General features: G+C 39.7%; 1 protein-coding gene across 10 annotated transcripts in view; it reads left to right on the forward strand.

Annotated features, from left to right (window-relative positions):
- The first annotated feature begins 1,203 nt into the window (after positions 1-1,203).
- Positions 1,204-21,208, forward strand: part of HDAC9 (histone deacetylase 9) — a 998,074-nt gene continuing 978,069 nt past the window's right edge. For all 10 annotated transcript variants that reach the window (XM_059933969.1, XM_059933965.1, XM_059933959.1 and 7 more), the window contains exon 1: positions 1,204-1,284. The gene's annotated coding sequence lies outside the window, so the exon portion shown is untranslated. The remainder of the gene's footprint in view (positions 1,285-21,208) is intronic.

Genomic DNA, 21,208 nt, shown 5'->3' on the forward strand with positions numbered 1-21,208 from the left:
CATGCGGCCCCGCCCAGCCTCAGCCGCGGCGCGGCTCCCGGCCCGGCCTCTCAGTCTCCCTCCCACCTCCGCCCCCCACCCCTCCCAGAGAGTTGCTATTTTTAGCAAATCCTCTGCGCGCCGCCACCCGCTCTGCTCGAAGCCGCGCGGCCGCCCTCGCGAGCTACCCCTCCCGCGCGGCGGCAGCGGCGGCGGCGGCGGCGGCGCGTCCCGCACAGCGCGTAGCGCACACCCAGCCCGCCCCGCCGCGCCCGCCGCCCTCGCCTCCGTCTCCTCCTCAGGCGCCTGCCGCGGCCGGTTAAGTCCCTGCTGGCGGAGCAGCGGCGGTCCCCGAGTCAACTTTCAGTCACCCCTTTGCTTCTGCCTCGCCATTCTCTTCTCCTCCGCGAAAGATGGCTGTTTGGAGAAGGGGGAGAAGTTAGGGGGTCGTCGGCGCGGGGCGAAGGAGGGCGCGACAGCCTCGGCGGGAGCGGGCGGAGGTGAGTGGCACCACAGCCCGGTCCGCGGCTGGTGGCCGGAGAAAACCCTGGGAACGGGGTGGGGGCCGAGCGTCCTCCGGATGCGCCGCTGTATTCCCTACTCGGGCTCCCCAGGTTAACAGCATCCCAGTCCGGACCCCGACGCAGCTTGCCTGGCATCTCGCAACCCAGAGGTTGGTGGGTTTAAGGGCGCCTTGGCCATAAGTTCGGTGCCAGGTGATATTTTGGTGCAGACCTCGACATCTGGTAGACTGGCCGAGGCGTGGGGTCGTCGGCGTGATGTCCCCCCCGCCCGCCGACACACACACACACAGCCGGTGGATGTTGGAGCCGAGTTATGAATGAAAAGTTTGTACTGCCAACGTGTTGCTTGAGGGCAGCAATACTTAGTGGGGGTACCTTTGATGTTTCTTGGGGGACTTCAGCTCCAAGTCCATACATGAGAATTCTGGGTTTCAAGAAAAGTTCCGGAGCCTGGGGGATGGGAGATAAAGCAGTTCCTCGGCTAGTGGAAGGAGAGTGATGAATCGTAAACTTCTTGAGGTGAACTGATTAATTCAACGCCACCCGAGGGTGTCGCAGTGAGGACCAGAGGGAGCCGAGGACGGGGGCGTTCCCTGAGTGCCTAGCGGGCGGCGTTTGTTTGGCTTGGAAGCCATCGCCCCGTGGTCCGCAGTGAGAGGTGCTGGAGTCAGAGGCCTGAGCGTCCCTGGTGTGCCTGGAGCGGGACCGAGGCCGAGAGGAGAGGGGGCTGCGGCGGGAGCGCAGGACGCCGTTCCTGGCATGTGGAACTGGAAATTCTCTAGTGAGTCTCCTGTGCTCTAATTTCAAGAGTATCTGTCGTGTTTGTTTTCCCTGCCAGGGAGGTGTGTGTAATCTCCGAAGAGGAACTTTTAGATTAAGTAACTAGAGCATTTTGAAATCTGTGAGGAATGGGATATCTACGTAGATCCCATTATACGTCTGTATTGTGTGTGTGTGTGTGTACGCGTGTGTATACGTAGAATGTGGGAGTGGGGTAAGAAGGGCTTTAAAAGTTTAACTTCAACCGGAAAAGAAAATGAAGAGTTAATTTTTTTCTGCCCAAGTGGTATAACAATGCTTATACAACTAAATACTCTTGTTGTGCTGAGATTTATCATAAAGGGTAAGATTTAGGAATTACAGGTATTTGGAGTACAATCATGTTTTCAAATCTTACAGGCATGATTGAAATCTAGGAAAAGGGAATAAGTACATAGAGAATCTGTATTAAAGAAAAAGTAATTTAAATTACTTGGAAAGAAAATCTTTTGACATTTGAAAAGGTCTGGATGCTATTTTCTGATGTTCTAGAAATCTTTTTAATCCCATAATTAATAACAGCACAGAATAAGTTGCAGTTGGTAAATGAGGACAATTAAAAATATCATGTTTGGAAGGGATATCTTTTGAACTACTCTTCGGTACTTTGGGTGTTTATTATGGAAATTATTGCGATATTTGCTTTTTACCACAGATAATTAGTCCTCCTTTTCCTTTTAAACCACTGTTCCAGTTTGGACCAGTTTAATTACCCAAACATCAAATCACTGACATGCCTTCTGAAAAGCATTTGTATTTAAAATGCTTATTAAGAATATTATATTTTCAAAAGGACAAATAATTTCATCAGTTGTAAAACTTTCTTGTAATTTAGTTTCATCCATTTTGTTTGAATGAGGCAAATCTCAAGAAGAGAAGCATTTTCTTGGGATATGTTATTTTCTGTGTGGGAAAAAGTGAATGTCTTCATATATGTTTCAGTCATAAACAGGTGTATGTAGAGTAGGAATCCTGAATCTGACCTTTGATATCAGCCTGCCAGCTAGAGGGAGGGATGCTTTCCTGGCTCTCCTCCTGCATCGATCATCTCCACTACAGAACGGACACGGTTAGATGCCTACAAGGTTGTTCAGAAGGAAGTTTAGAGTTTTAAATTAAGTACCAGCTTATGGTTAGGAGGGAGGTGGGGTTTTTTGTTTTTGTTTTGTTTTTTTCCTCGGTCTTCCTGTTTCTCTCCTTCTGCAATTGATTCAGCCTGTTGGGCTGGCCTTTATTGGCAAAATCAGACCGTACACTCTGGCTAGAGAGTGTTTGGCATATTAAACTGCTATCTTCTGTAAAAATGAAAATGGCTCTTCTGAAATTAAAAAGGTAATTTTAAACATTATCATAGACTGCTATGATTGTTCTATGCCCATTATTATAGTAGACAGAGTTGCTTTATGAAGTTACTGCCATTATCTATAAATACTTATTGTGTATATTTGGCATGCATTTGGATAATATTTGGGTTTTAAGGAGTTTTAAATCATGAAGCCAACTGACCAGATAACCTTTTTAATTAACTAGTTTAAATGATACACATAGTTCAGATTTATATTGATATCTGCATCGAAGTTTGTTTTAGGGTTATATAGCTTTCATTTCTTTCTATTAGCGTTACTTCTATTTTGAATTTGTTTAAATATTACAACATATTATACTGTAATTTACACCTGCTCAGTGGGGAAGGTGTAGGTTATTCTTAAATAGAGATATGGAGAAGTAGCTAACAAGGAGAGTCATTTGAGAAGCATATGGACATCATAAAATCCTTCTGTATGTAGCATCTGTACCTTCTCATTAGTGAAATATTGTAGTCATGGATATTTTTTGTTATTATATCCAAATATGGCTTTTTATATTTGATTCCATAGATTTTTTTTAAAGAATGTAATTTATTTGAGTATTTAAGTTAGTGGGGGCTTTTATTGTTTGAAGCCTTTTCCTTTCAACAAAGACACCATACTTAATTTTTATTGTACCTGTCCACAGATACATACCATTGTTTCCTAGCTTGTGATTATAACTCTTACCTTTCCCGGTGATGCTTCAAAACATTTGAGAGATAGGTAGGAAGACATACTGTTCTCATTTTCAGAAGGAGGCAGCAGGTACACTGATAGACCCAAGGTCACACACTACTGAATCAGTGTGAAGCTGAGGATAACATCTATATTTCCTGTATCCTAGTCACAATAGCAAGCTGCTCCCATGGCTGTGTTATGACATTTCCATAAATTAAACATTCCTAGATGTTTAAAATGCTGAACTCTGTAGATGTTCAGGTCAGATTTTATGCCAGGCAATATAGTCCTAAGTGACTGGGCCCTTACTGTTGCCTGCTGACGGGGGAGACTCATGACTCCAGTAGCTGGTTTTAAATCAATTATACCCACCTCTGAGGGGTATCCACTCTTGCAATCAGTCCGTATCCCACACATCCCTTTGCTCCCACTGGCCCCACCTTATCAACTGCATGCTGCCCTTTTATTGGTCAAAGCTGCTTTGAAGTTTATCAGCACAGTTGTCAAGCTTGAGGATCATCAGACTCCCTGGTGAGAGAACTCAGAACGTGATTTTTGAAGAGAGTATTGACAGAGGACAGTAATGGACTGTCCGCTCTAGAGGCAGCCAGTATCAATTAAGGTACATGTTGTTTTTTTAGTGTCAGGATATCCACTTTCTCTTATTACCTCTGCTTCTTTAGAAATCAAAGTGAACAGAGAGTTTATGCAGTTATCTAGTCATTTCTGTCCATGTAGACCTCTTATCTTGATAAATCAGACTTAAAAAAAAGAAAAAGGATAGCAACTTGTTCTTCTGTAGGGAAGGTACTCTTAAGACTTTTTCTTCATCCTCCCAAATGCCCTCTCCTTCAAATTTCACCAGAACTTTTGAGAGTAATTACCTATTTGATTTGTAAGAGCCAAGGTGATAGACTTTCGATATTGGATTATTAGATTCAAAAGTGGAATACATTATCCAGGATGCAGAAGAAACCATTGCAATTTCATAGAAAATAGTAATATATAATCTTATGTAAGCTCACATGTATTTGATGAAAATACTTTCAGCATTTTTGAATAAGCAGATGGTACCAGGAGCTCTCTACTCTATTCTGTTAATATATATATGTGTGTGTGTGTGTGTATGTGTGTGTGTGTGTGTATATATATATATATATATATATATATATATATATAAAACTGTTCTTTTCTCTAAATGTATGGTTTATAAGAGCTCATTCAGATCATTTTAAAATGTGAAATATTGAAAAAGAAGTGACTATTCAAGTGTGGTTTGCTACTTACTATAATGAATTCTCTTTAGAGTCCCCCCAAAGAAGAATACTTCCATTTGTTATATTCTTTGCTGTACCAGAGAGAGTATTGCATGCTGCTGGTGAGATTGAGGAGAGTTGAAGTTGCTGGAAATGGTACTTTCTTCCCATTTCTACAGAATCTGTGATAAGGAGATGGGTGTGGACTAGTGTAGTTTGAATGGAATAGTGACGCATGGAATTTGAAATGGCCATTAAAAGAAGAATAAGATTCGGATCACTGAAATATCACTGGAGATATTTGGTAGCAAATCATTGAAATTAACTTTAGTTAATTTAGGCATTACATAAACTTATTAGAGGATATTGACTCGATTTGTTTTCTTTTGCTTTGTCACGCATTACCACAAATTTAGCAGCTTGAAAAACACATATTTACCATCTCAAGTTCATTGCTCAGGAGTTCACACGTGGCTCAACTGGATCCTCTGTTCAGGGATCTCACCAGGTGTTGGTCAGTGCCGCAGTGTTATTACAGGGTCACTGGGGAAAGATCTGCTTCCAAGCTTTCTTAGATTGTTGGCAGAATTTATCTCCTTGTGGTTGTAGGACTGAGGTCTCCATTTTCTTGTTGGCTATCAGTCAGAGACCACTCACAGCTCTTACAGACTGCCTGCTGTACTTTGCAATTTGATCCTCTCACAGGCACGAGTGACCCTCTTACAACATGGCAGCCTACTTTTTAAAGCCAGTAAGGAAGAGTCTCTTGCTCCAGTATGATATAACATATGGGAGTGACGTGACATCACCTTTGCCATATAACATAATCTAGTCAAGGGAGTGACATTTATCACCTTTGCCATATTTTATTGGTTAGAAGCAAGTCACATGTTCTACTCAGACTTAAGAGGAGGGGACTATAGAAGGACATGACTCATTGGAGGTCACCTTAGCATGTGTCCACCACATTGACTAGTTCATAGAATCTCTGGGATAGACAACAGACCTGGCTTAGAAGCCACTCAGTCAGAGCAGTGCTCAGAATCACTCTGCAGAACTGATTCTGTGAGATAGCATTGCTGTCACTGTTGGCACACCAGCTTCTATAGTGGAAGGTGGGCTCTTTCATAAGAGAGAGAATTCTCCATATATAATAGTGGGGTTCACTTGTTCATGGCCAAAAAGAATGATGTATTCATTGCTAAGGAAGGAAGGAGAGAAAAATATGAGCAAGTGATTGCTTAATGAAATGTTGAAGTTTTCTACCAGGGTAGGTATGATGACCATCTGGAGATGGGATTGGATTGGAGAGTAGCTAGGGTCGTGCAACTCCTTAGAAAGAAAACTCTCCTGCGATTTAGGAGAATGGTGAGGACTCATTTAGGAATGGTGGTTATAAGAAAGGAGTCTGAATCACTAGCATGTATGTTAGTCTAGGAATTGACTTAATTAGTCTCCAATATATTCCACATGTGAAAGGTTTTTAAGGGACTGGGCCCATCAATCCGTAGAGGGAACCAACCTTGTGATTTGGAGTCCTACAGTGTGGCCTCCCTTTATCTTACAAGATGGAACCGATCCAGAGACCATCTTAGATCCACTGTACATCTGTGGCCCAATGACTATGGGGCATTGTATAGGGACATGGGGGTCTATGGAGCATAGCTAATGCCCAAGCTCTTTGCAGGAATGATTTTATCTAATCTGCCTCTCATCTCTAGCAACTGAGTTCAAGTTTCCCTAGTTCCACCTCCCCTCTCTCCCTCCCCCTCCCCCCAAATAAATGGAGACTTTGAAAGGTTAAACGCTAACAGTCATTCAGATAGCAGTGGCACCAGGGTTTGAATCTAGGTCCGATTTCAAAACCCGTAGTCTTGTAATATACATCTCATACTCACATGCAGTAAGTGAAGTTTCCAGGGGAAAAGCTTGTTTTTTCCATTGAAGTGAATGTCAGCACTACAGTTGTTCTTAGGTTCCTTCGTTCATCTTGAGAGAACTGGATACTGGAAGATGAGGGTTAGAGAGAGGAGTGAAAGAGTGTGCTGTATCATGCCTTCTTTTATTTTCCCGGCAGGAAGTACAGATTATAGGTCTCTCTTCTATATAAAAGTAAGAGTGTGGAGTGGAGGCTCTGTATTTTTATTTCTACATATCATTTTGGCGGAAATCAAAAGCTCTGTGTCTCTTTTCTCTCCTATATGTAGATTTCTACTATTAAATTCAATCAGGAAACTTGAATTCTCATTGCTTTTTCGGCCATAGGGTTCTTTCTATACAGCTTTTTCAGTAGATGCCACAGTTTTGATCTACTTGAAAAGTCTATTGAGACATTCCTCCTTTGTTCTTCTATTACTCAGTTCCCCTTTCTACTCTGTGGTGGCTCTGAATTCTATTCATAGATATTCTACTTTTTTTTCCCTTCTGTTTTATGTACTTAAATCTCTTCTTTAAATGGATCTAGTTCCATTGATCGGAATCATTGGCCCAGATCCCCTTACTGCTCTATTGCAAAATGCAAGCTCAGTGTGGGACTCATCTGTATTCTGTTAATTTTACAGAGTTGTACCCTATGTCCCACCATGGTCTGAGGAAGACTTTAAGATTTCCCTGGGTATTTCAGTCAAAATGTAAACATTTTAAACCCAATACCCCCAAACTGTACTTTGATTGGATTGTGTTAGGTCAGGTGTATACCTATGAACCACTCATCTGTGGCCAGGTAGACAGGGTATTGGGATGGCCCCATCTGGCCTCAGGTGTCTGCCCTTCTAGAGTAGGACTGTTTGCAGAGAGGGAAATTGTGAGCCACTCAGCCTGATTATGGTTGACTACAGTAACTTCATCCAGAGCAAGCTACAGCTCAGGAATTTTTGAAATAAACTTATTTCTTCATTCAGATAGATTTTCTAACTTAGCTTAGGCCCGATTTGACTGTAAAAGTCGAAACTCCTTAGCGTGACACCTAGATTCTCTCATAGACTGGACTTAGCCTATCTTCATTACCTTTACATTTTTAACTCTTGCCACTCCCTGCCTTACAGCTTTAAGGATTTAAGCCCTAAGCTTGGAGCTACCAAGTGGCTTAGATTTTAGATAATGGGAACAGGCAGCCTGAGAGAGTAAGTCAACATGTAAAGAAAAGATGTGCACATCTGTGCCTGTGTGCGCACGTGCATTTGTGTGTGTGTGCGTGTGTGCCTGTGTGTGTGTGTGTGTGTGTGTGTGTACCCATGCATGTGGTGGGTAGGGAACAAATAGTAGGAGCATTTCAGTTTCTCAGTTCCTGCATCCAGGCATTCTCAGGGTTGTTCTACCACTGATTTTTCTGGGATTATGTTATGTGAGCAATGAATTATCCATAAATTGAATTTCTGCCCCTTGCAATTGAGAGTACTCAGTAGCAGAGGTTTCTGTCAGCCCAGCATTTGCAGTGTGTTTTTTGAACCAACTTCTTCCAGAACTATCGTGGCCATCTCTTAGCCAAACTCAGACTTTCCTCCTCTGTGGTTTTACTTAAGAAGCTACGCCTTCTCTGCTTTCCTTTTCCTCTAGGCCCAACTTATGTCCCTCCTCCTTTGTGATGCTTCCTCTGATTTCGGCAGCTCCCCATGATCTTGTTCCTCTCTGAATTCCTGCAGTAATTTAGAACTATGGCAGTGCTTCACACAGGCTTACAAGTTGAATTTTAGTATTAATTGATTGAGAAAATCCATAATACAAAAAACGACTACTGTATGAGTAAAGCCTTTAAAAGAATTGGCCTTTTATTACCCAGAACAGCATCTTTATACTTTTGAAATATGGTAGTAAATTTAATATATGGAATGATTTACATATGTATTTCTGGTTTCTTTCTAATTCCTCTGTGGCTCACTAGGGAGAGGTCCATGGCCTCCCACACCTAGACGGAAAGGAGAGAAGAGGTTTGGCTTCCAAATGAGCACCCTCTTTAAATAAAACGCCATGGGATGAGTGGTTTGATTTTAACAAAGACTACTGGTCTGTACAGTGTGAATCTAAGTTATTCTTATTAAACATTTCACTTAAGTATTTAGGAACATAAAACAAAATATGGATTGGGAGTTTGGATTGACATGTACACACTGCTATATTTAAAATAGATAACCAACAAGAACCTACTGTAAAAAAAAATTTAAAAATAAGGATACAGCCAAAGCTAAAAAAAATACAAACACATTTCCTTATAGAATTCACAAGTTATAAAACCAAAACCAATGAGAAAATATTAAATGTGAACAACAGAATTGATAAAATTAGAAGGAACAACATTGAGTTATGTTTCTAGTGATACTGTATTGTTGAAATTACATTGCCAGAGTTGGGTTTAAGAGTAAAAGATGTAGCCTCAGATTTTTTTCTTTAATCTGTGTCTGTGTTTTATATTAATGTAGAAAGTGTCCTTTTAAAATATAGATTAAAAAATTAACTTAAAGCCTTTGTTTGCTGGTTCAGGGTAATCAGACTTCACACATGATGAAAACTCTACCAGTAAATAATCTTCAAATGTCAGTTTTAATGAAGTATCACCTGGGAACTTGATAGCATCTTTTTGTTTTCTTAAAGATGTGATTAGAACTGTGAAGTTCTTGAATTATAAATCAAATCTGTAAGCCATACCCAAAGACTGCAGGAGTGGAGAACATATTGTATAGGAACAGAGAGATAGGATGCAGGCATCACCTTCACTCTCAACATGATGGTGATTTTTAACCACTGTAGCACAGGTATTTTTGGATGCCTCTGCTAGCATGTGTTCTGTAATGACTCAATTCATCCTCACCTTTTTTCCTAATCAGACTTTACTTATTTAGCAAACTGTACGTTATTTGGCCTTCACCTAGTACATGCATGATTGAGAACAGCAACAGCAGACGCCAGAATGAAAATTTGTTGGTGGTATTTAGTTTTAAGATGCTTCTTCATGGGCTTCCCTGGTGGTGCAGTGGTTGAGAATCTGCCTGCCAATGCAGGGCACACGGGTTCGAGCCCTGGTCTGGGAAGATCCCACATGCCGCGGAGCAACTGGGCCCGTGAGCCGCAACTACTGAGCCTGCGCGTCTGGAGCCTGTGCTCCGCAACAAGAGAGGCCGCCATAGTGAGAGGCCCGCGCATCGCGATGAAGAGTGGCCCCCGCTTGCCGCAACTAGAGAAGGCCCTCACACAGAAACGAAGACCCAACACAGCCAAATAAATAAATAAATAAATAAATTTAAAAAAGAAAAGATGACTACTATCTTAAAAGAAAAAAAAGAGGCTTCTTGAGATATTAATTAGAATACATTTATATGTATTTTATTTTTTTAGATTATCATTCCAGTGAAGACCCAAAATGGAAGAAATAATTCCACATCAGGCTCATAGATCTCAGTTTGAAGTACACAGTCTCAAGTATTAATTGCCACTTAAAACATTTTACATCTTACTCTGTGTTGTGTGTCATTAGTTAGATTGTAAGCCCCTTGAAGGCAGAGAGAACTTGGTTACTGTTTTTTGTTTCCTTCCACATCACTAAGTGCATTTCTGATAGTTGGTGCCCAACAAGTATTTGCTGATGGATCAACTATTCGTATGTCATTATTTCCTACTGCACTTGCGAGCTCCTTGAGAGCAGGGAATGTTTTGTTTTAATCTGTGGACTCCAAATTCCTAGCACAGCGACTCTCACATGAGAAATGCTCAATAAATTGTTCTGAAAGAAAGAATGGATGAGTTATTGGCTCTGTGTGTGTGTGTGTGTGTTAGATTTCATCTTTCACATACAAGGCATCTCTCACAGCTGTATAGATCAGTGCTTTTCAATAGAAATAGTCTCTGTCTGTATCTTTTAAGCACTTGAAATGTAGGGAGTAAGGCTGAGAGCCTGCATTTACTCTTATTTAATTTTATACATATAATATACAGTAGTACCTCCTTATTCATGGTTTCACTTTCTGTGATTTCAGTTACCCATGGTCAACCATGGTCTGAATGTATTAAATGGAAAATTCCAGAAATACACAATTCACAAGTTTTAAATTGCATGGCATTGTGAGCAGTGTGATGAAATCTCTTGCTGCCCCGCTCTGTCCTGCCTGGGATATGAATCATTCCTTTGTCCAGTGTATCCACACTATATATGCTACTGACCTGTTTGTCACTTAGTAGGTCTCTTGGTTATCAGACTGACTGTCTCAGTATCTCAGTGCTTGTATTCAAGTAATCCTTATTTTACTTAATAATGGCCACAAAGTGCAAGAGTCGTGATGCTGGCAGTTTGGATATTCTCTTACTGTGCCTAATTTATAAATTAAACTTAGTCATAGGTATGTATATACATATATATATATATATATATATATATATATATATATATATATATGGAAAAACATAGTATATATAGGGTTGGTACAATCCGTGGTTTCAGGCATCCCCTGAGGGTCTTGGAATATATCCCCTGCAGATAAGGGGGCGGGGGGCGGGGGGAGGGCTACTGTACTATCATATGGCCAGTAGGCAGCCTAGGTTCAGATATAATGCCTCCATTCTCAAACTCATTTGCTCACATCTCCAACACAGCTACATTGTTTGGTTGTACTTGGATGTTGCTATTGAATATTCTTGTTATTTGTATCACTTTAAACATGGAGCAGTGTATTCCATCAGTTTGGTTTCATTCTTTTCCCAAATGCCCAACACTGCATGTCATATCTTCACTCATGCCACCATCTGATTTGGTTTTTCATCATTTCCTTATTAGTCTAGAGGCCTGACACTGACCACTTTACCAGATAAATTTTACATTCACTTTTTTTTTAATGACCCAGGTTTCCTTGTGTTTGCTAGTCCGACTGTTTTAATCCTTTCTTTCCTAATAAGCCATTTAAATTCGGATTAGCTGCATCATTATCATCATCATCATCATCGTTATCATCTAAAATGTTGTCTATGCTATGCTAGCCTTTATTTGATGTAGTAATGTATGCTGATATTCTGAACAGATTTTGAGTTTACTGTATTCTTAAAAATGTCTTTGAATATTCCTTCTCTTCTCTTGATTTCTTTGCTTTTCTTGTCCTTTTACCCTTTCTGGTATAGGAGAAGAATGAAGAAGCATCCTATGCATTTAAACATATTATAACTCAATCCATATGTAAGACATAATCCCACCATAACAAGTTTTACAGCTGGTGTCGAAATGCATGAAATAAATACAACAGGATTTTCTATTTAGAACGGCAGGAATTACTTCCAATAAGTGGCCAAAATCTTTTATGCCACTTCTGGTACTTCCAGAGCAAGACTTAGATTAAAATCCATCATGCATTTATTGAGGCTCAGTATTGGGTGTATTCACATGTATTGTCTCATTTAATTCTTTCAAGAACGTTTAACCTAGTAATATGTAATGGTTATAGAGACTTAATATTCAAATAAATTGAAATAAATTCTGCTGACAAGCAGAAACACTTTAGGATATTTTCCACTCATCCTCTACTGCTGGGGATTTTTTTTTTTAATATTTGTTTATTTATTTGACTGCGCCAGGTTTTAGTTGTGGCTTGCGGGATCTTTTAGTTGTGGCATGTGGGATCTAGTTCCCTAACCAGGGATCGAACCTGGGCCCCCTGCATTGGGAGTGTAGAGTCTTAACTGTTGGACCACCAGGGAAGTCCCCTGCTGGAGATTTAATAGTTGTCTTGTATGGCAGAATTTGAATGCACAGACTTTGGCATGGGACTTCTTGCTTTTTGTTCATTTTTTTAGTCTAGAGTAGTAGTTCCCAAAATTCAGTGTGCATCAGAATTTCTTTTCAGGGATGCACACAAACTATATGTTATGGCTGAGTTAACCTCTTTTCCAAGGTAGTTTTGTTTTTATTAGATTTTCATCTTGGAATCTACTTTACTCTTACTACCCAAAAGATCTATCTCCTTTGTATATTTTACTGATAATTTCCACTTCCATTCCAGCATAGGGCTACTCATTGAAAGAACTTGTAGGTATGCTTTTGAATAGATTTCACAAAATAGGAGAAAAATTCAGTAGCAATGTACAGAATTTTGCACTTGTGAATCGCCTGCTGTGCTTTGGTCTTATGATTGCTTTCATCTACCTCTTAATGATGAGAACTTATTTGTCACCTTCTCCCCCTAACCTTCCTGATAAACATTCTCCTAAAAGCCCAAATGATATGTATTATGCTAATTGCTCATTTTGAGCTGGTTGGGGGAGGAATGAAGGGAACATTCTTTTGTGACTTGTGCTATAAATATAATTTTTAATCTACTTATATGTTTGACCCAATTTTTAAAAGTTACCTACATTAAAATAAATATTTGATGAGTTTAGCTTTGTATTGAAACAACAGTTGTTTGCTTTTATTTATAAAGTTTGGCAAAAGCCATTGCCAAACCTTGTGAGATAATTTGTTTATTAGAACATCCTTTTTGAATTACTACTTTTTCTCTATGAAAGCAAATGTGATAAGTTCAACTTAAATTATATTTTCCACAGCATAATGCTAAGACTACTCAAGCCAAATGGGAAAATGTAGGCCATGTGGAATGGGATCTCAGAATAATGGCAGCAATTTTAATTTCTCTAGAATAGTAGCTCTGAAATATTCTTGTGTGAATTTATAATTTTCAAGTAACTGTTGAAAGCACGTTAAAATTTATTTCTGTTTTTCTGTTTTTCTTACATATCTTATAAACCCCATACTACATTTATCAGCTTTGCTTAAACAGCAAATAATCTTTTAAAGAAATTTACACAATAGAAACAAATCTGTTGTATTTACTCATGTACTTGCCATTGTCAGTGGTCTTCCTTCCTTTTATTCCTTCATTTTCTTTCATGCTTTTCACACCATTTCCATCTGGTGTCATCTTCCTTGTGCCTGAAGGGCTTCCTTTAACCTTTGTTGTAGCACAGGTCTGCTGGTGATGGATCCTTTCAGCTTTTGTATGTTTGAAAACGTCTTTATTTCATATCTTCATTTTGTAAGATTTTTGTTAGATATAGAATTCTAGATTGGCCTTTTTTTCTTTTATGCTTTAATGATGTTACTCCACTGTGTTCTCACTTGCATTGTTTTTTATGAGAAATCTACTGTCATCCTTATTTTTGTTCCTCTTATGTAAAACATGTCCTTACGGATTTTCCCTTTTTCGTTAGTTTTGATCAATTTGATTATGATGTGTCTTGGTAAAGCTTTCTTCATGTGTCTTATGTTTTGGGTTCATTGAACTTCTTGGACCTGTGGGTTTATAATTTCCATCAAATCTGAAAAAAAATTAGTCATTACCTCTTCAGTTGTTTCTGGTTTCCCTTCTCTCCCTCCTCTCTTTCAGGAACTCCAGTTACTTGTACATTAGGATTATTGATACTTTTTAAATTTTTTTTTTTTTTAATATATAAATTTATTTATTTATTTTTGGCTGTGTTGGGTCTTCGTTTCTGTGCGAGGGCTTTCTCTAGTTGCGGCGAGCGGGGGCCACTCTTCATCGCGGTGCGCGGGCCTCTCACTATCGCAGCCTCTCTTGTTGCGGAGCACAGGCTGCAGACATGCAGGCTCAGTAGTTGTGGCTCACGGGCCCAGTTGCTCCACGGCATGTGGGATCTTCCCAGACCAGGGCTCGAACCCGTGTTCCCTGCATTGGCAGGTGGATTCTCAACCACTGCGCTACCAGGGAAGCCCCCTTTTTAAATTTTTTAAATTAATTTTTCTTTGTGTGTTTCATTTTGGATAGTTTTTATTGCTGTGTCTTTAAGTTCACTAACAGTAATCACATTTAGTGTGTTTTTCATCTCATACATTATAGTTTTCATCTCTTGAAGTTTAATTTGGGTGTTTTAAAAATCTTCCATGTCACTATTTAATTGTTTTAAACATATGGAGTAGATTTATAATAACTGTTTTAATGACCTGGTCTGCAAATTCTAACATCGTTTTCAGTTTTTGGTCAGTTTTTTGGGTTGATTTTTCTCCTTGTTATGGGTTATATTTTCCTACTTCTTTGCATGCCTGGTAATATTTGATGGATACCAGACATTGTGAATTTTACCTTATAGAGTGCTGGATATTTTTTTATATCCCTATAAATCTTCTTGAGCATTTTTTTTTTTTTAATGGGATGCAGTTAGTTACTTGGAAGCAGTTTGATTCTTTCAGTTCTTGTTTTTAAGATTAGTGTCTGAGTACTCTACCCTAAACCACATGAATTATCAGGTTTTCCAGTCTGGCTGGTGGGAATAGGCACAGTTCGCAGCCCTGTGTGGTTCTTTTCCTGGCCGTGGGTTGTTTTCTTATATACATATGCTGATCAGTACTCTGCCGAATACCTGCAGGGGTATCTACAGATTAGAGATCACTCTCTGTTCAGCTGTCCTCCCTCTGGTACTCTGTCCTGAGATTTCTAGCTTCTCTGATTTACCTGATTTCTCAGATACATCTCTTCAATTCAGAGACTGTGCTGGGCTCTGCCTCAATTTTCCTTTCCAGAGCCATGGTCTGGAAGCTGGGTCAGTCATAGGGCTCATGTCATCAGTTTCCCATTTCTTAGGGTTCACCTTTTGTTTTTCATTTCTCATTGCCTGGTATCCAGTGTCTTGAAAACAGTTGTACAGTTGTTTCATTTTTTCCAGCAGGAGGGCAGTTCCCATCTCTGTTACTCTCGTGATTTGAAGTGGGTATCCTCCATTCATTTTCTCTTTCATGTAACATCTTATTGGTCAAGATAATTTTGGGGACTTCCCTGGTGGTCCAGTGGTTAAGAATCCACCTTCCAATGTAGAGGATGCAGATTCGATCCCTGGTCAGGGAACTAAGATCCCACATGCCGCGGGGCAGCTAAGCCCGCACACTCTAGAGCCCACGCACCACAACTGGAGAGCCCACGTGCCACAACTACTGAGCCCGCACGCTCTGGAGCCTGTGTGCCACAACTAGTGAGAAGCCTGCATGCCACAACAAAGATCCCGTATGCTGCAACACTAAGACCCAATGCAGCAAAATAAATAAATGAATGAATGAATGAATGAATAAATAAATAAATAAAAAGATAATTTTGGACATACTATACATATTTAATACTCAATTTAATGCAGTTTATTGTGATATTCTTCCTACTTTTCAGTAGTTTCCAAACTTTCTATAATGAATACTTTGTACTGTAAACATATTTTCAAAAATTGTTTTAATAGTTATGTCCTACATTATGCTTGATAATGTTAATCATTGCCCTAGCCATTCAAAACCATTCTTAAGGCAACCCAGTCAAAAATTAAGATCTTAAACTTGTTAAACATAATAATTTACATGCTCTTAAGTGGATAAAAATGCTACTGTAGGGAAGTACCGTGTTTTGTTTTTTTAAGAAAGATTGAAGCCAAGAAGCTTTTAAATAATATACTCTTGAATTTGTAGATCTGAATCATCATAAAACAGTCAATAAATTACTGTCTTGTAAATTATATCACTTTTTATGGAGTTCCTCTTCATATTTATTTACGAGATTCAGTAGTTCATGGGTAGGCTTTTAGAATGTTCACATATCAAGCACAAGTGAACCATGTACTAGTGAACTATTTTATTTTTAGTTTTTTCTAGTATTTGATAAAATATAGTACTGTGAACTAATATGAGAATGAAGTGTCAAAATTCAGGAGCATATCTTGCTATAGTGCATACTTGTTACTTCAAGAGTTTTCTGGCAGTAAGGGCACAATTGACTGTGTTAATTTAAAAGAATCTTTGAGGTAGTATAGTTCCATATGCTGTAGGAATATGTCAATGATTTTTTTAATTTTATAATTTGAGTTTTTAATGCAGTCTTTTGAAAGCTAGTTGTTAAGCATGGCAAGAAGACTAGAATTGCTTTAGAATTCTTAGGAAAATAATTTTGTAAGAACAGATTAAAATTAACTTTAACTTTCTTCAGCACTGTCATAAATACCAGCACGATGAAGCCAAAATTGTGGCAATGTTACACTGCTGTGTTTCCAATATTTAAGCATAAAGGTTAGGCCAGATTTATATTCCCTTGTAAAACTGAACCAAAATATAAATTATTTATAGAACTTTAAGAACAGAATCTTTAAAAAATTGAATACCACTCTGTGGTGGAGATCGCTAGTTGTCTCACAGTGTCGCCTTTCTCCCTCATCCTAAGATGTAGAGCCCCTGAATTTTCACTGGGGACAGACCCCTACAGAATAAAGATGACATTTTTCAGCCTCCCTTGCGGATAAGAATTATTCCATGTGGCACGTAGTTCTGGTCATTACGACGTATGCAGAAGTGACTTGTGTGACTTCCTGATGCCCTTTAAAGGCTGGGGGTGCTGCCTCCGTCCCCTTCTCACTTGCTGGGATGTGGATATGGAGGTGTACTTCCTTAGACCTTGATGAAGAGGCCAGCGCTCTAAGGATGGCAGAACAACATGATTTGGGACAGTCATCATCACTGTCCCAAAAGGCCTGGGACAGTGAGGATGACTTCTCCAAGCAGAGCTGCCATAACAGCTTGGAGTTTCATATGAGTGAGGAAGAAACTTCTAGGCTGTCTAAGCCACTGTTATTTTGGGTCTTGGTCACATACCAGCAAAGTTATATACATTGTTCCCACAATTTTTTTTTGTTTATAAGACTTGTAAGTAATTCCTTTGTTAAGCTGTAAGCTTGAAAGGACCAAGTGGTCTTAGATCATAGAGATCTAAACTTCTTCAAAGGACCTCATTTCAAAAAAAAATTGGGCTATTTCAATGTTTATCAGCTGGAGAGGACAATACAACTAAACCCAGCTGGCTCTTCTCTGAGAACCATAAAGATTTGAGGCACATAATCTTTATGTTGACTGTTGAAGAAAACAATGTTTGGGAAAAGAGAGAAAGCTTAAGTTTTTAACTTTCTACTTTGCTGACAGTCACCAAATACCTTTTCCATTTTCCCGTATTTCATAGTTGTCAAATCCCAAAGTCCATTTTTCATTCCCCAGTGTGAATGGCTCCCTGTGCTGTTTTACACCATTTCCTAGTCCCCTTCTTGGACTTTTATCATTCCTGAGCCTCTGGGATGTCGCACCATTACAGTTTCCTCCTCTGCTTCTGCTCTCTCCTTGGTCTTCTTTATGGAATCTTCTTTAATCCACCCCTTCCTTGTGGGCATACTCTGATTCTTGGCCCACTGTTCCTTTTACTCTGTGTTAGGGAGGTCACAAATTGGCAGCTCATAGGCATGTTTCATTGATATCGCACAGAATTTAAAGAAATATTGTATCTACTGGCAGTATTTAAAGATCAGGATATTTAACATGAAATCCAGATTTTGGCTTCTCTTGACCAAGGAGAATTTCTGACAACACTGCACCTACATTCCCCATAACATTAGGTGGTTGGAGCTGAGTTATAGCTGCTTCCTTTAGATTGGATGTATTCTTTCTTCTTTGTTATAGTCTCCACCACTCCCTATTGCTTACATCTTGTATGTTTTATTTATTTCCATTACTTGTCTGATCTTTTAGGCATTTAAGTTTATGATACTTATCTTCCTGGGTAATTTAAGTTTTAAATCAGTCTTTCTAGAAGTGATTTCACTTTTCTTCCCCTTCCTTTTATATTTTTAAAACTTATTTATTTATTTTTGGCTGCATGGGGTCTTTGTGGCTGCGCACGGGCTTTCTCTAGTTGCGGTGAGCGGGGGCTACTCTTTGTTGCGGTGCGCGGGCTTCTCATCGCTGTGGCTTCTCTTGTTGTGGAGCGTGGGCTCTAGGTGCATGGGCTTCAGTAGTTGTGGCATGTGGGCTCAGTAGTTGTGGCTCGTGGGCTCTACAGTGCAGGCTCAGTAGTTGTGGCGCACGGGCTTAGTTGCTCGGTGGCATGTGGGATTTTCCTGGACCAGGTATCGAACCCGTGTCCCCTGCATTGGCAGACAGATTCTTAACCACTGCACCACCAGGGAAGTCCCTCCCCTTCCTTTTTAATTCCAATTCCTCCTCTTCAACCCTACTACTGCTTTCCTAATTAGACTGTCTTGTTCTTTCACATGGCTTACTCACAGTAGAATCCTAACAGACTTCTCTGCCTCTTGTTTATGGAAATCCTCTAATCATCCTCCACACTGATTCTAGAGTGACCTTTTAAAAATTAAAAATTTAATATGACTCTATGCAGCCTTAAGACTTTGAGTGGCTCACCTGCTTTCTAGATGGCTTCAGACTCCTTAGAATTGATGTGGCTGTAAAATGGTACAGCCACTTTGGAAGACAGTCTAGCAATTCCCCAAAAAGTTAAACGTAAAGTTACCATATTAATCAGTAATTTCACCACAAGTTATATGCCCAGGGGAATTGAAAACATATTTCTAGACAAAAGTGTGTACATGAATGTTGATAACTATTTATAATAGCCAAGAAGTGGAAACAACCCAAATGTCTACTAACTGATGAACAGATAGATGTGAGATATTCACACAGTGGTCCATAAGGAAAAGAATGAAGTATTGTTTCATGCTACATTACGACGAACCTTGAAAACATTATGCCAAGTGAAAGAAGGCAGACTTGTAAGGCCCTTTGTAAGGTCATACATTATATAATTCAATTTATATGAAATATCCAGTGACAAAAATAGAGTAGTGGTTGCCAGGGGCTGGCAGGAGGGGAAATGGGATGTTACTGCTATTGGATATGGGTTTCTTTTTTAGGGTGATAAAAATGTTCTGGAATTAGATAGGGCTGATGTTTGCAAGCTCTGAATATACTAAAAAATCAGAGTTATAAAGTATAAAGGGTGAATTTTATGCTATGTGAATTATATCTCAAAAAAAAAATAATAGAGAACTTAACAGATCTAACTTTTGCTAGTCTCTCCAGTCTCATTTCCTGGTACTTTAGCCCTCCCACATCTCTCACCTGTCCCTCTCCCCTTGTGCTAGTGTACTAATCTCCTAACTGCTCTAAGAGTTCTGTGCTATCGCTCAGTGTTACCCATTTACACAGTTCTGCCAGAAGACTCCTACCTACTCTTCACTCTCTCTGCCCATCTAGAGAATTCCTAATTTTCCTTCAAGTTTTAGTTCAGATCTCACCTCCTCTGGAATTTCTTCTTACACATCAGTGCTGGATTACTTAAGAGGGGGATTAGGTAGATTCTCCAGAGCCAGGCAGGAGCAGCCTAGAAAATGAAAAGAGATTAACTTGGATGAGTTGATCCAAATTTTGCAATCAGGAAATCTAGAAAGAAGCTCTTTTAAATTTCAGTGTGCATGTAAGTGTTCATGTTTTATAGTTTTTAATTTTCAATTTTAAATAAAATATATGGACTGGGTATGGAGAACCATATTTTAAAGCAAACATCATGTCGGAGTCTTAATCCAGTTTTGCTGCCTCCTGAACCCACCCTGTGTAGGCTAGGAGCGTCTCTTTTGTGACCCCCCAAGCACCCTGGACAGTCCTTGTCACCCTGAATAGTAACTGTTTAGTTTTCTGTCTCCTCATCTCCCAAGACGACTCCTTGGGCATAGCTCTGTCTCTCTTATTTTTCTAGCTATACAAGTGAATCCTAGTAATTCTCCATAGAAAGTATTGGCAAAATTTGAATAAATGAATGGACATGCTCAGTGACATCAAATGGGAGAGACAGCTTGTATTTGCTTTATTGACGATCAGAGATCTGAGGAATGTTTAAAGATGCCTTCATTAAAACATAACCTGATCTTTCCTTCTTTCTCTCTCCCCTCCACATATATCCTCCCTCCCTTCCTCCCTGCCTCCCTCCCTCCTTTTCTCTCTCTCTCACACACACACATACACACAAGCACACACACACACCCTTTAACGAGCTATTTCAAAAAGAAGAGAATAAAAAAATGTGAGAATTTTCACTTTTCTCAACCTGTGCACCTAAGGAAGGTGTTAGATTTAGGCCTAAAGGCCTAAATTAAAATGGTGCCATTAAAATGGCGCTTTCCCCAACAGATTTTTAAAGTGTTTTCTGTACTTTTCCTTCTCATGTCAGAAATTTCATAAGTTAAAATTCATGTAACATTAACTCCCAGTTTGGATTTTTTTCACCATGCAGTACCAATTAGTGGCTGGTTAATGTTTTCTTTTTGAAAAAAATGTGATTATACTTAATGAATTAGAAATGATCCCTTACTTTTTTACCTTTGTTTTTTAAAACTGAAAATTATTTCCTGTCCTGTAGTGTCTCATTTCTCAGACCCTGAGACAAAGGTTTGAGAGCGGGTAGCTTATTGAGGAGGCAGAGAACACATGAGTAGGAATCGGGAAGGCAGTAGAGGGTCTGTATTAGGCTGGCTACAATTTTGGGCAACTAAAGCTTAATTCTTCTGGGGAAACTGTGGAAGGTCCCCCTTAGAATTATCTATCTACAAAGCAAGGGAGCTGGGGATTACGCCATAGGACTCCTTAGTGGAGGGCTGCTTTCAGCCTGCTGTGCAAGTCCAGTGAAACCCCCCCGGCAACAAAACAGGAAGTGTTGGCAGTTGGAAGTCTGTGGGCATACCGTTGAGTAGTAATGGCCAGAGGACGTGGGTGAGCATCGGCAGAATCCACTATATATGGAGACGGTGCACCACT

The sequence above is a fragment of the Balaenoptera ricei genome, chromosome 9 (assembly GCF_028023285.1).
Source record: "Balaenoptera ricei isolate mBalRic1 chromosome 9, mBalRic1.hap2, whole genome shotgun sequence".
NCBI lineage: Eukaryota > Metazoa > Chordata > Mammalia > Artiodactyla > Balaenopteridae > Balaenoptera > Balaenoptera ricei.